This window comes from Theropithecus gelada, chromosome 2 (assembly GCF_003255815.1).
Source record: "Theropithecus gelada isolate Dixy chromosome 2, Tgel_1.0, whole genome shotgun sequence".
NCBI classification, from domain to species: Eukaryota; Metazoa; Chordata; class Mammalia; order Primates; family Cercopithecidae; genus Theropithecus; species Theropithecus gelada.
The window spans coordinates 189538583-189550285 of record NC_037669.1 but is presented as its reverse complement, the minus strand read 5'-3'; positions in this window follow the sequence as shown (position 1 = coordinate 189550285).

Below are 11703 nucleotides of genomic sequence, written 5' to 3'. Positions count from 1 at the left end.
ATTGGAAGCAAAACACTCTTCTGCAAATGCAAAAGAATGGAAATCATAACAAACAGTGTCTCAGACCACAGTGCAATCAAATTAGAACTCAGGATTAAGAAACTCACTCAAAACCACACGACTACATGGAAACTGAACAACCTGCTCCTGAGTGACTATAGGGTAAATAACGAAATTAAGGCAGAAATAAAGAAGTTCTTTGAAACCAGTAAGAACAAAGACACAACGTACCAGAATCTCTGGGATTCAGCTAAAGCAGTGTTAAGAGAGAAATTTATAGCACTAAATGCCCACAGGAGAAAACAGGAAAGATCTAAAATCGACACCCTAACATCACAATAAAAAGAACTAGAGAAGCAAGAGGAAACAAATTCAAAAGCTAGTAGAACACACGAAATAACCAAGATCAGAGCAGAACTGAAGGAGAGAGAGACAAGAAAAACCTTCAAAAAATCAATGAATTCAAGAGGTGATTTCTCAAAAAGATTAATAAAATAGACCACTACCCAGACTAATAAAGAAGAAAAGAGAGAAGAATCAAATAGACACAATTAAAAAAATGATAAAGGGGATATCATCACTGATCCAGGAGAAATACAAACTACCGTCAGAGAATAGTATAAACACCTCTAGGCAAATAAACTAGAAAATCTAGAAGAAATGGATAAATTCCTGAACACATATCTCCTCCCAAGAATAAACCAGGAAGAAGTCAAGTCCCTGAATAGACCAATAACAAGTTCTGACATTGAGGAAGTAATTAATAGCCTACCAACCAAAAAAAGCCCAGGACCAGACAGATTTACAGCTGAATTCTACCAGAGATACAAAGAGGAGCTGGTATCATTCCTTCTGAAACTATTCCAAACAAGAGAAAAAAAGGGACTCTTCCGTAACTCATTTTATGAGACCAGCATTATTCTGATACCAAAACCTGGCAGAGACACAACAACAAAAAAAGAAAATTTCAGGCCAATATCCCTGATAAACATCAATGAGAAAATCCTCAATAAAATACTGGCAAACTAAATCCAGCAGCACATCAAGAAGCTTATCCACCATGATCAAGTCAGCTTCATCCCTGGGATACAGGCTGGTTCTATATACTCAAATCAATAAATATAATCTGTCACCTAAACAGAACCAATGACAAAAACCACATGATTATCTCAATAGATGAAAAAAAAAAAAGGCCTTCCATAAAATTCAACACCCCTTCATACTAAAAACTCTCAATAAACTAGGCATTGATGGAACACATCTCAAAATAATAAAAGTTATTCATGACAAACCCACAGCCAATATCATACTGAATGGGCAAAAACTGGAAGCATTCCCTTTGAAAACTGGCACAAGACAAGGATGCCCTCTCTCGCCACTCCTATTCAACATAGTATTGGAAGTTCTGGCCAGGGAAATAGGCAAGAGAAAGAAATGAAGGGTATTCAAATAGGAAGGAGGAAGTCAAATTGTCCCTGTTTGCAGAGGATGTGATTGTATATTCAGAAAACCCCATCGTCTCAGCCCAAAATCTCCTTAAGGTGATAAGCAACTTCAGGAAATTCTCAGGATACAAAATCAATGTGCAAAAATCACAAGCATTCCTATACACCAATAACAGACAAACAGAGAGCCAAATCATGAGGGAACTCCCATTCACAATTGCTACAAAGAGAATAAAATACCTAGGAATCCAACTTACAAGGAATGTAAAGGACCTCTTCAAGGAGAACTATAAACCACGGCTAAAGAAAGTAAGAGAGGACACAAACAAATGGAAAAACATTCCATGCTCATAAATAAGAGAATCAATATCATGAAAATGGCCATACTGCTTAAAGTAATTTATAAATTCAATGCTATCCCCTTCAAGCTACCATTGACTTTCTTCATAGAATTAGACAAAACTACTTTAAATTTCATATGGAACCAAAAATAGCCCGTATAGCCAAGACAATCCTAAGCAAAAAGAACACAGCTGGAGGCTTCATGCTACCTCACTTCAAACTCTAGTACAAGGCTACAGTAACCAAAACAGCACGGTACTGGTACCAAAACAGATATACAGACCAATGAAACAGAACAGAGGCTTCATAAATAACGCTACACATCTACAACAATTTGATCTTTGACACACCTGACAAAAACAAGCAATGGGGAAAGGATTCCCTATTTAATAATTAGTGCTGGGAAAACTGGCTAGTCATATGCAGAAAACTGAAACTGGATGCCTTCCTTACACTTTATACAAAAATTAACTCAAGATGGATTAAAGACTTAAACATAAGACCTAGAACCATAAAACCCCTAGAAGAAAACCTAGGCAATAGCATTCAGGACATAGACATGGGCAAAGACTTAGTGACTAAAACACCAAAAGCAATGGCAACAAAAGCTAAAACTGACAAGTGAGATCTCATTAAACTAAAGAGCTTCTGCACAGCAAAAGAAACTATCATCAGAGTGAACACACAATCTATCTACCTGACAAAGGGCTAATATCCAGAATCTACAAAGAACTTAAACAAATTTACAAGGAAAAAAAAAAACAACCCCATCAAAAAGTAGGCAAAGGATATGAACAGACGCTTCTCAGAGAAGACATTTATGTGGCCAAAAAGCATATGAAGAAAAGCTCATCATCATTGGACTTTGGAGAAATGTAAATCAAAACCACAATGAGATACCATCTCATGCCAGTTGGAATGACTATCATTAAAAAGGCAGGAAACAACAGATGCTGGAGAGGATATGGAGAAATAGGAATGCTTTTACCCTGTTGGTGGGAGTGTAAATCAGTTCAACCATTATGGAAGGCACTGTGGCTATTCCTCAAGGATCTAGAACCAGAAATACCATTTGACCCAGCAATCCCATTACTGGGTATATACCCAAAAGGATTATAAACCATGCTACTATAAAGACACATGCACACATATGTTTATTGCAGCACTGTTCACAATAGTAAAGACTTGGAACCAAACCAAATGCCCATCAATGATAGACTGGATAAAGAAAATGTGGCACATATACACCATGGAATACTATGCAGTCATAAAAAAGAATGAGTTCATGTCCTTTGCAGGGACATGGATAAAGCCAGAAACCATCATTCTTAGCAAACTAACACAGGAATAGAAAACCAAACACCACATGTTCTTACTCGTAAGTGGGAGTTGAACAATGAGAACACATGGACACAGGGAGGGTAACATCACACACTGCGGCCTGTTGAGGGGTGAGGGGCTAGGGGAGGGATAGCATTAGGAGAAATACTTAATGTAGATGACAGGTTGATGGGTGCAGCAAACCACCATGGCACATGTGTACCTATGTAACAAACCTGCATGTTCTGCACATACATCCCAGAACTTAAAGTATAAAAAAAAATTATGCAAAAATACTAAAAAGAGATGCATCTTATATACTTGCACACATGTAAAAGAGACTTGGATCAAAGTACTGGAAAAAGTAATGAAAAGAAAATATAATTTACCATACAAAAGGTCATTTCAGATGTGTGTGGGAGTCTCTGGCCAAGCCAGACAGGGTCAGAGCCTTGCACCTTGGGGTGCCCTAGTGCTTTGGTGGCTGCATCCGCCTCTCTCACAGACATCTTGGCGAGCTGTCCAGGAGTGCTGGCCAGTTTCTTTCATTTGTTTATTCATTACTTCATTCAACAAAGATTTGCAAAGTTCCTACCATGTGCCAGGCTCTGTGCTAGGTTTGAAATACAATTGTGAACCCGAAGGATCCACGCTTTCATGGAGCTTATATTTTAGTACTGGAAGTGGCCAAAACTAGAGGGTAATAGAATGTAACTGTAATCGTTCTAATACTTAACTTGGATGTGCCAGGTAGTAAATGTTTTATTTACATTAATACTCATCGCTACCCTAAGGTTAAGATTATTATTCTCACCTATATTATTTTTATGAAATTTGTTATCCTCATTTGACAGAGGAAGAAACTGAAATTCCGAGGAATTAAGTAACTTATCCCAAATCAGTTTTATTTGGCCCTATAATGGTTAATATTGAGTGTCAACTGGATTGGATTGAAAGATGCAATATATTGTTCCTGGGTGTGTCTGTGAGGGTGTTGGCAAAGGAGATTAACATTTGAGTCAGTGGGCTGGGAGAGGCAGATCCACCCTCAATCTGGGTGCTGTACTAGCATTTAATCAGCTGCTAGCGCCAAGCAGGCAGGAGAAGATGGAAGAGCAGACTTGCTGAGTCTTCCAGCCTTCATCTTTCTCCCATGAGGGAGCTTCTGCCCTCGAACATCAGACCCCAGGTTCTTCAGATTTTGGATTCTTGGATGTACACTAGTGGTTTGCCAGGGGCTCTCGGGCCTTAGGCCACAGGCTGAAGGCTGCACTGTTGGCTTCCCTACTTTTGAGGTTTTGGGATTTGGACGGGCTTCCTGGCTCCTCAGCTTGCAGACGGCCTGTTGTGGGACTTCACCTTGTGATTGTGTGAGTTAGCACTCCTTAATAAATTCCCCTTTAATAGACATCTATTCTATTAGTTCTGTCCCTCTAGAAAACCCTGACTAGTACAGCACCGAATCACACAGTTAGTAAGTGCCATCTTTGCTAAAAGCCGTGTGCTTAGTTACTGTGCTCTTGAAGTTTCCAAAATGAGAAAGCTGAAACCGATCACCCAGCAAGGGGAAAACACATCTCTGCCTCTCCTTCTAAGGCTGAGAATTAAGTGGATAACACCTGGAAGAAATGATAGCTGGGTTCCACCGAAGCCCCATATATAAAGGGGCACGTCGGGTCTCTGAATCAGATTTTTTCTGAAGCAGTTGCCCTGACCTACCTCACGTTCCACTTTCCAATCCATTCCTCACCTTCCATTTAAATCTCAAGCCTCCTTGCCCCTCAGACCTGGCCCTTCTGCTGCGTCTCTACTGTAAGCCCCAGCTTGGTCTGGGCCACCTTCTGGAGCTACTCTCCAGAGTTCTAGATGAATGATTGCTTAAGGTATCACAGCTACAGGAGCTACACCTCACAATTCTCCAGGTTCACCTGGCCCCAGGCAGGAGAACACAGGCATCCCTATGAGAGTCCATACATATCACTTATACAGCTGGATATAGTACAGGTGCATTTGAGGCTCCCGGGAAAACAAAGGCTTTGATTTTTTATCCTTTGCTTCTGCTACAATCTAAACCAATAATTCAATTAAAGATAATGTAAAGCTGTATCAGAAAATCCTTTTTCACTTTGTGCTGAGCTTGGCTTATGGGGAAGTAACATAGTAACTGGATTTTTCTTTCTCTGCCTTTGTTAGCAACTGAAATTGGAATTATTTAACTTTTTTTCTTCTAGTTTCATTTAGAGATTTAAACACCTTTTGTTGTGGTTCTCTGCAAAAGTCCATTGTATCTTTGGGGAAAAATCTCTCTCTTGCCTTATAATCTTTTATCAGTAGGAAGCAAAGTCAGAATCAAGTTTCAGGAGAAAAGTCATCACTTTTGTCACTTGACAAGAACTAAAATGTGGGGTTTTGTCAGATGACAATTCATTGTGATTACAGGAATTATTTAAGTCTTGAAGGCCATACTTGAAGAGTAAGAATTTTTCTGTTTACGGGTGTAAAGTTAAAATGAAACTACAAATTGCTTGACAGCTGTATTTTCCATTGTTTTTTAGGACAGTTCTGTCCTACTTCCAGCCAGAGAGGGAATGTTTTATAGACATGATATTCTTGTCACTGTGTAGTCAATGTAGATATAGTACAGGTGCATTCAACAAGGTTTGCAGAATATAAGAGCTAGAAAGAAACTCTAAAACTATCTAGTTTAAAGAACTCATTTTCCTGTTAGAGCAATTGAGGTCCAGAGAGAGGAGCTGCTGCTTGGCAGAGGTAACTCAAGAAATACATTGTGCCTGGGTCTTTGAATGTCTCTCAGTCAGGCATCCTCATGTCTGCTACCTCTCTGCCGTTTCTATGCAATTCCTAGACATGGCAGTGAGGAGGCACCTCCCAATCAGCCGTACCCAGAGCTTTGTGTGAGTGTGCTGGAGGAGGAAGATTGCTCTGTAAAACGACTTGAAATAATTTAATTATTAATGGTAAAGAAGAGATCCAGCTGCTGCTGCTGCTGCTGCTGCTGTTGAAGGCTCATCATTCTCACATCTTTAGTGACACCTCATTTATCAAACAGCATGAGAAGATGACAACTTCACAGAATGAAAAATGCTGACTTTATTTTATCGTGCCTAAAAAATGTCTTTTTCTTTGGGACAAAAAAAGTCAAAATGAAATACTTGTTTTCATAGTATAAAAGTGCACTTCTCCCTGTAAAACTCTCCTGTTATTCCATGATATACAAAATGTTTACAGGGCTCAACTGCAAACTCATCATTGGGAACATATGTATATACACTTAGAAATCTCCATACATGTCTCGAGAACTTCCTGGAATGATTTTGAGTGGAGGAGTATTAGAGAGAAGAAGGAGCCGCAAAGCTTATTTTCCATCTAAAAATTAATTTAAAAGGTGGTTGTAACCATGTTTGCTTTTTAATTAGGCATATAAATTTTTAATAAAATTAATAAATAACATCCACACAGCACCATTTCCCAAAAAAGTAATCCATTTTCTATTACTCCCACAAGATAATCTATTAAAAATGGATTCTGTGGTTGAATGAATTTGGAAAATGCAGATAATACAGTCCCTTGAAAATTTACAACCCATGTCAGCTTTTTATGGCACTGAGGTGTCCTGCTGTCTAGAAAAATGCATTTCTCCAGGTATTTTATAACAGAGCCATTTTACTTTTTCACAGAACACACTTCTGAAAACAATGCCACAATAATACTTTTTAAAAGATCAATATGAAATATCTTTAAAATTATGAATACATTGAAAACAGTGAAATAAAAGCAAGAAAACTAATCTTGGGTTTCTAGTATTGACAGATCTAGATTCATGCTTTAAAAATATAAGAATGGACATAATATATGAAGTAGCTGCGTTTAGATGTTGGACATCAGACATATTCCTAAAAGAAGAAAAATGCTTTAAGTGAGCTCCAGGTTGACTGGCCTTTAGCCTGGGGCACTGCTTGGTAGGGTGAAGGGAAGTGGAGCCTGAGCAGAGCACCTTCAGCAGAGGAACAGAGATCAGAGTCTGGGGCTGCTGAGCCAGCTGGGGCTTGAGGAGTATGATCTTTGAAAGGAGGCGTGCATAGAGAAGGTGCTTGGAAATCTACATAGAGGTCCTCTTGTCTTGGGCCAAATACGATGTCACGCGTGCACAGGAGAGACTCAGTGAGACCTGGCAGAAAAGAGCTTCTGGATTGTCATGTATGCCACCAAGTGAATTCCTCAAGAGAAACTCTGAAGTTCCCACAGTGTGCCAGGAGCCATCAAACTCTGACCATCCAGACTCAGAAGACCTTGCTGAACACGGTAGGCCTTCTACCAAGACCCCCAAAAGACTCCAGCCCTAGACTAAGGGCTCCACTGGACCCCACCTAACAAAGCTTATAAACAAGCTTCAGAGGGATCCAGCCTATCTGCCAGCAAACTACTCCTGGCCATAACAAAATTTCACATTTCTTGCAGGAAGAAAAATATTCAAACTCTCAAGAGTGGAGCATTTCAAATATCCAGGATGAAATTTTAAAATTACTGGATATTTATCTTAAGAAAAGAAGCCAAAAGATATGACCTCATAACTATGCTTCTTCCTCCTCCAGCACTCTTCAACTCCTGAGCCTGCTGTTTGACCACCACTGATGTGTCCTTCTAGTTTCCCATCTTTTCTCTCTTTTCATTGCATATGACATGAAGCTCCGCTAAAGGTGGGTGGCCATGGGAGTCAATAGGAGCAGACCCTGAGATGACCTGGAATTAGCAAGTGAATACTTAAAATAGCTCTTATACATATTTATATATTTAAAATGAAAGATGGACTTAATGAGTGAACAAGTTCTCAAACTAAAAAATACAGTACCTGAAATAAAACAAAACCCCAGTAAGCTTGCAAATACATGTCATTCCTTTTAATACTTTAAAAACATCTAGTTATAAATTACTTCCAATAATAAAGTGTTCAGTTTTAGGTTTAGATTCTGTACTTAAATTTTACAGATTCTGGAGATCTAAAAGAAACCTCAGTGCAGTTAAAAAAAAAAACTTACAACTTGTGACTGAAAAAGACATGCAGATTATATCTAGATATAAAAATTAGAACTTGGCTGTTAATGGCAAGTTATAAGTGATTCATTAGCTGGTTTAACTGTGGGGAGTCAAAAAGAATAGTTTCCTTAGTGAGACGCAATGAAAGAAAATATTTCAAAACTAAAATATGAAGCAAAAGCAAGTCATAGACAAATATGGTCACCCACGTAAAAGGAGTTTTATATAATTTTATCCTCAGTCAAAACTGGTTCTTCACATTTTCAGGAGACATTTCCTCTTTTGATTTTATCTTTTTTTATGATGCAGCAAGTCAGCATGACAGAGCACCAACTTTTGCTGAGTATCTTCTGTCAGAAGTCTTGTAAGATCCTTTGGATCTTGCATCAGAAAAGTCAATCGGCATTGCTAAATGGTGCATTGGGAGGTGTAAAGAAGAGCTATATCCTGTAGCCTGTGGATTCTCATTGCAGGAACGAAGTTGCCTCTATTCCTTAACACAGTGAGAAGACAAGGAGAGGGCAGAGCTGTAGTCCACTGGAAGTGGAGTGTAATGTATCTTATCACTGACATCGGTTACAATCACCAGCACATGGTAATAATGAAAAGTAGATCGACTTCTGGTTGGTTTTAAAATTCTCCATAAGGGTTACTTCCATTGTCTCTCCCCTCCCAAGATACACCACCACCTGAACATTTTGCTAGTTACTTTTATAGGCCATCCTTTTTTCATTTTCTTGGGTATTAAAATCATGAGTTGAAATAATGCTCTTACACGCTGTGCTCTAGAGCAGATTTCATTAAGGGACCGAGTTTATCCCAGGAGCTTTAATCGTGTCTTATATGGACCTATTTTTAATTGTCCTCAAGAGACAAAATGTTCTCATGCACAGACTCTAAGGATGATATAGAAAAATCTGGTAAACTTAATAATGTTACATTTATATAGCAACTACATAATTTTTTTAGATTCAAATTTCATTTAAAACTCTTAGTGCTGTTGTATCCTTATAGATGTAGACAGATATTATTACTTTCATTTGACACATGATGAAACTAAGGCCCAGAAAGTAAACTGTCTAAAGTCATAAAGCTCATTAGTGACAGTGAGGGGACTGGACTCCACTCTTATATTGCCCAGTTCTGGTTTCTTTCTAGTGAATGATGCTGCACCATTTGTATGTCTAGTCTAGTTAATTACTCCTTTTAATAAGAGACTATCAAGAAAGATCTATTGTAAATTTAGATATTTATCTTTAATATTCCCATTTAACCAATAGGGAAGCCAAAGCTTGGGAACGGGAACTTACATTTAAGGTCAAGGTGCAGCTTGTTGCCTTAGGATGGGAAGTTGAGCTCTATACCAACATGCAAGGCTTGATAACCAAGCCTGGGAGTGTTGCCTGCATGGATGAGGACTCTGGCCTACCGTGAGGATTCAGGCTCATGGCAGCAGTGGGAAGGTAGGAAGATGTGACCTGGAGGAAAGTTTGTTCTTTCCAGCCCAGGGGAATAGAGGTAGAAGAAAGGTATCTGGGGCAGAGAAGTCGTTGGGGGCTGTGAAAAGGCCCAGTGTCCTGACTTCTCAGCTCTGGGCTTCAGGCTGCACAGAAGGAGGTGTTTTACACAAGCTATGGTGGAGCCTAAGAGCGGAGCAAACACAGCTTGTTCCTTATTTCATGCTATGAAAAGAATTCCCCTGCTGGACTGAATTCCCCATACCAACCATATCAGAATAAATTTATCAACACAATTAGATAGAAAGAAGCTTTGAAATTTAGTTTTCCTAAGCATCTCCAAGTCCTCGTTTAGAATACACCACCTTATTTCTACCTAAAAGCTAAGCACTTTGAATTGACCTGAGGAATGAAGCCCTTAGCCTCATGGGGCCAAGGGCTTATACAGACATACACTTGTACTGCCTCCTAGTGGGAGGTCTCAGAAATAACTGACTTGAGGTGCAGATGGCTTGCCACAGAACCCTGTAGCAATGGAAGAGGAAACCCCGCAGTAGAGGCTGGGGCTGAACTGCTTGGGTCAGGATGCCACACAGAGGACATGGCAGACACTCAAGGCTCTAAAACGCTACTTGAGAGTATTTCTGTGGAGGCAGCCAGGGAGCATCACCAGGCTGTGATCAACCCAAGAGAGATCAGATGACAGTACACAGACACACCAGTGAGAACAGACAATTCCTCAGAGACCAGAAGAACCAGCAGATGGTATAAGGAAGCCAAGTAAATCTGATCATTCTTCTGTCTTTCTCAAAATCATGGTGTTGCATAAGCTTCTTCCTTCAGAAAGGAGAGTCAAGCAGAGAATTTTCGCTTAAACTAGAACATTATCTGAAGCAACTCTTTAAATCACTGCATTGGAGTATGTTTTTTTAATCTTTAAATAATCTCAAACTTACAGAAGAACTGCAAATACAGTATAAAAACTGTACTCCCTCAGAACCATTTGTGACTAACTTGCTGAAATGATACATCTTAAGACCAAAATAAATCAATATATCATATTTCAAAAAAAAAAAAAACAAGAAAATTATCCTCTATGACTACACTACAAATATTAAAATTAGGGAATCAATACTGATAAATTGCTATCATTTCATCCTCAGGCTCCATTCCAACTTCAGGAATTGTCACAATAATGTCCTTTATGGCAAAAGGATGCAGTTCAGAATTGCATGATGCATGTCTTTATTTGTATCTGGAACACTTTCATGGCCTTGACTTTTTGAAGATTAAAGGCTAATTTGTAGAATATTCCTCAATTTAGGTTTTCTGATGTTCCCTTGCAATGAGATCTAGATTGTTTACTTCTGGCAGGAATATTCCAGAAGTGATGCTGTGTATTTCTCATCGCATCTAATCAGGTGGCGTATGATTTTCAGTTTGTTCCATTACTGATAATGTTCACTTCGATCGCTCCATTAAAGTCTGCCTTATCCATGGTAAGGGTACTCTTTTCCCCTTTTTAATTAACTGTTATTTTGTGGAAAGGTACTTTGAAACTATTTAAATATCCTGCTCTTTCCATACGTTTAGTTTACTTATAAATTGACTCATATTTTCCTGTGTTTATTGGGTTGTAATTCTTTCCTATCCTCATGTATTTTGATGCTCTGTGTCCTTTTGACATACCTGTTTCTTTCTTCAAGCACTTCCTTAGTTTTCTGGCAAACGGGTGCTCCAGACTCTGATCTACCTTGCTCAACTCCACCTAATGACTTCAGGACTGAATTGTTCAGGAAGGGAAGAGAAGGGAAGAGGAAGAGCTGACAAAGTTAATTTCTATCCTCCTTACCTCCCTATCCAATGTATGAAACTTCAAAGGAAACCAAAGTGCTTATCCTCTGCTATTGTGGATGGTAGTGTAAGGACATTTAAAACCTTGCTAAATCTATGTTACCAAGGAGAAGTGTTAGGAGACCTGTATTTACAGCTCATAGACTTCGTCGATTCCCTGGGTTGGTTACTTGTGTTCACGTTTTGTTCATCTCTCTATAGTGCTTAGCAACAAATCTGTGAAACATCAG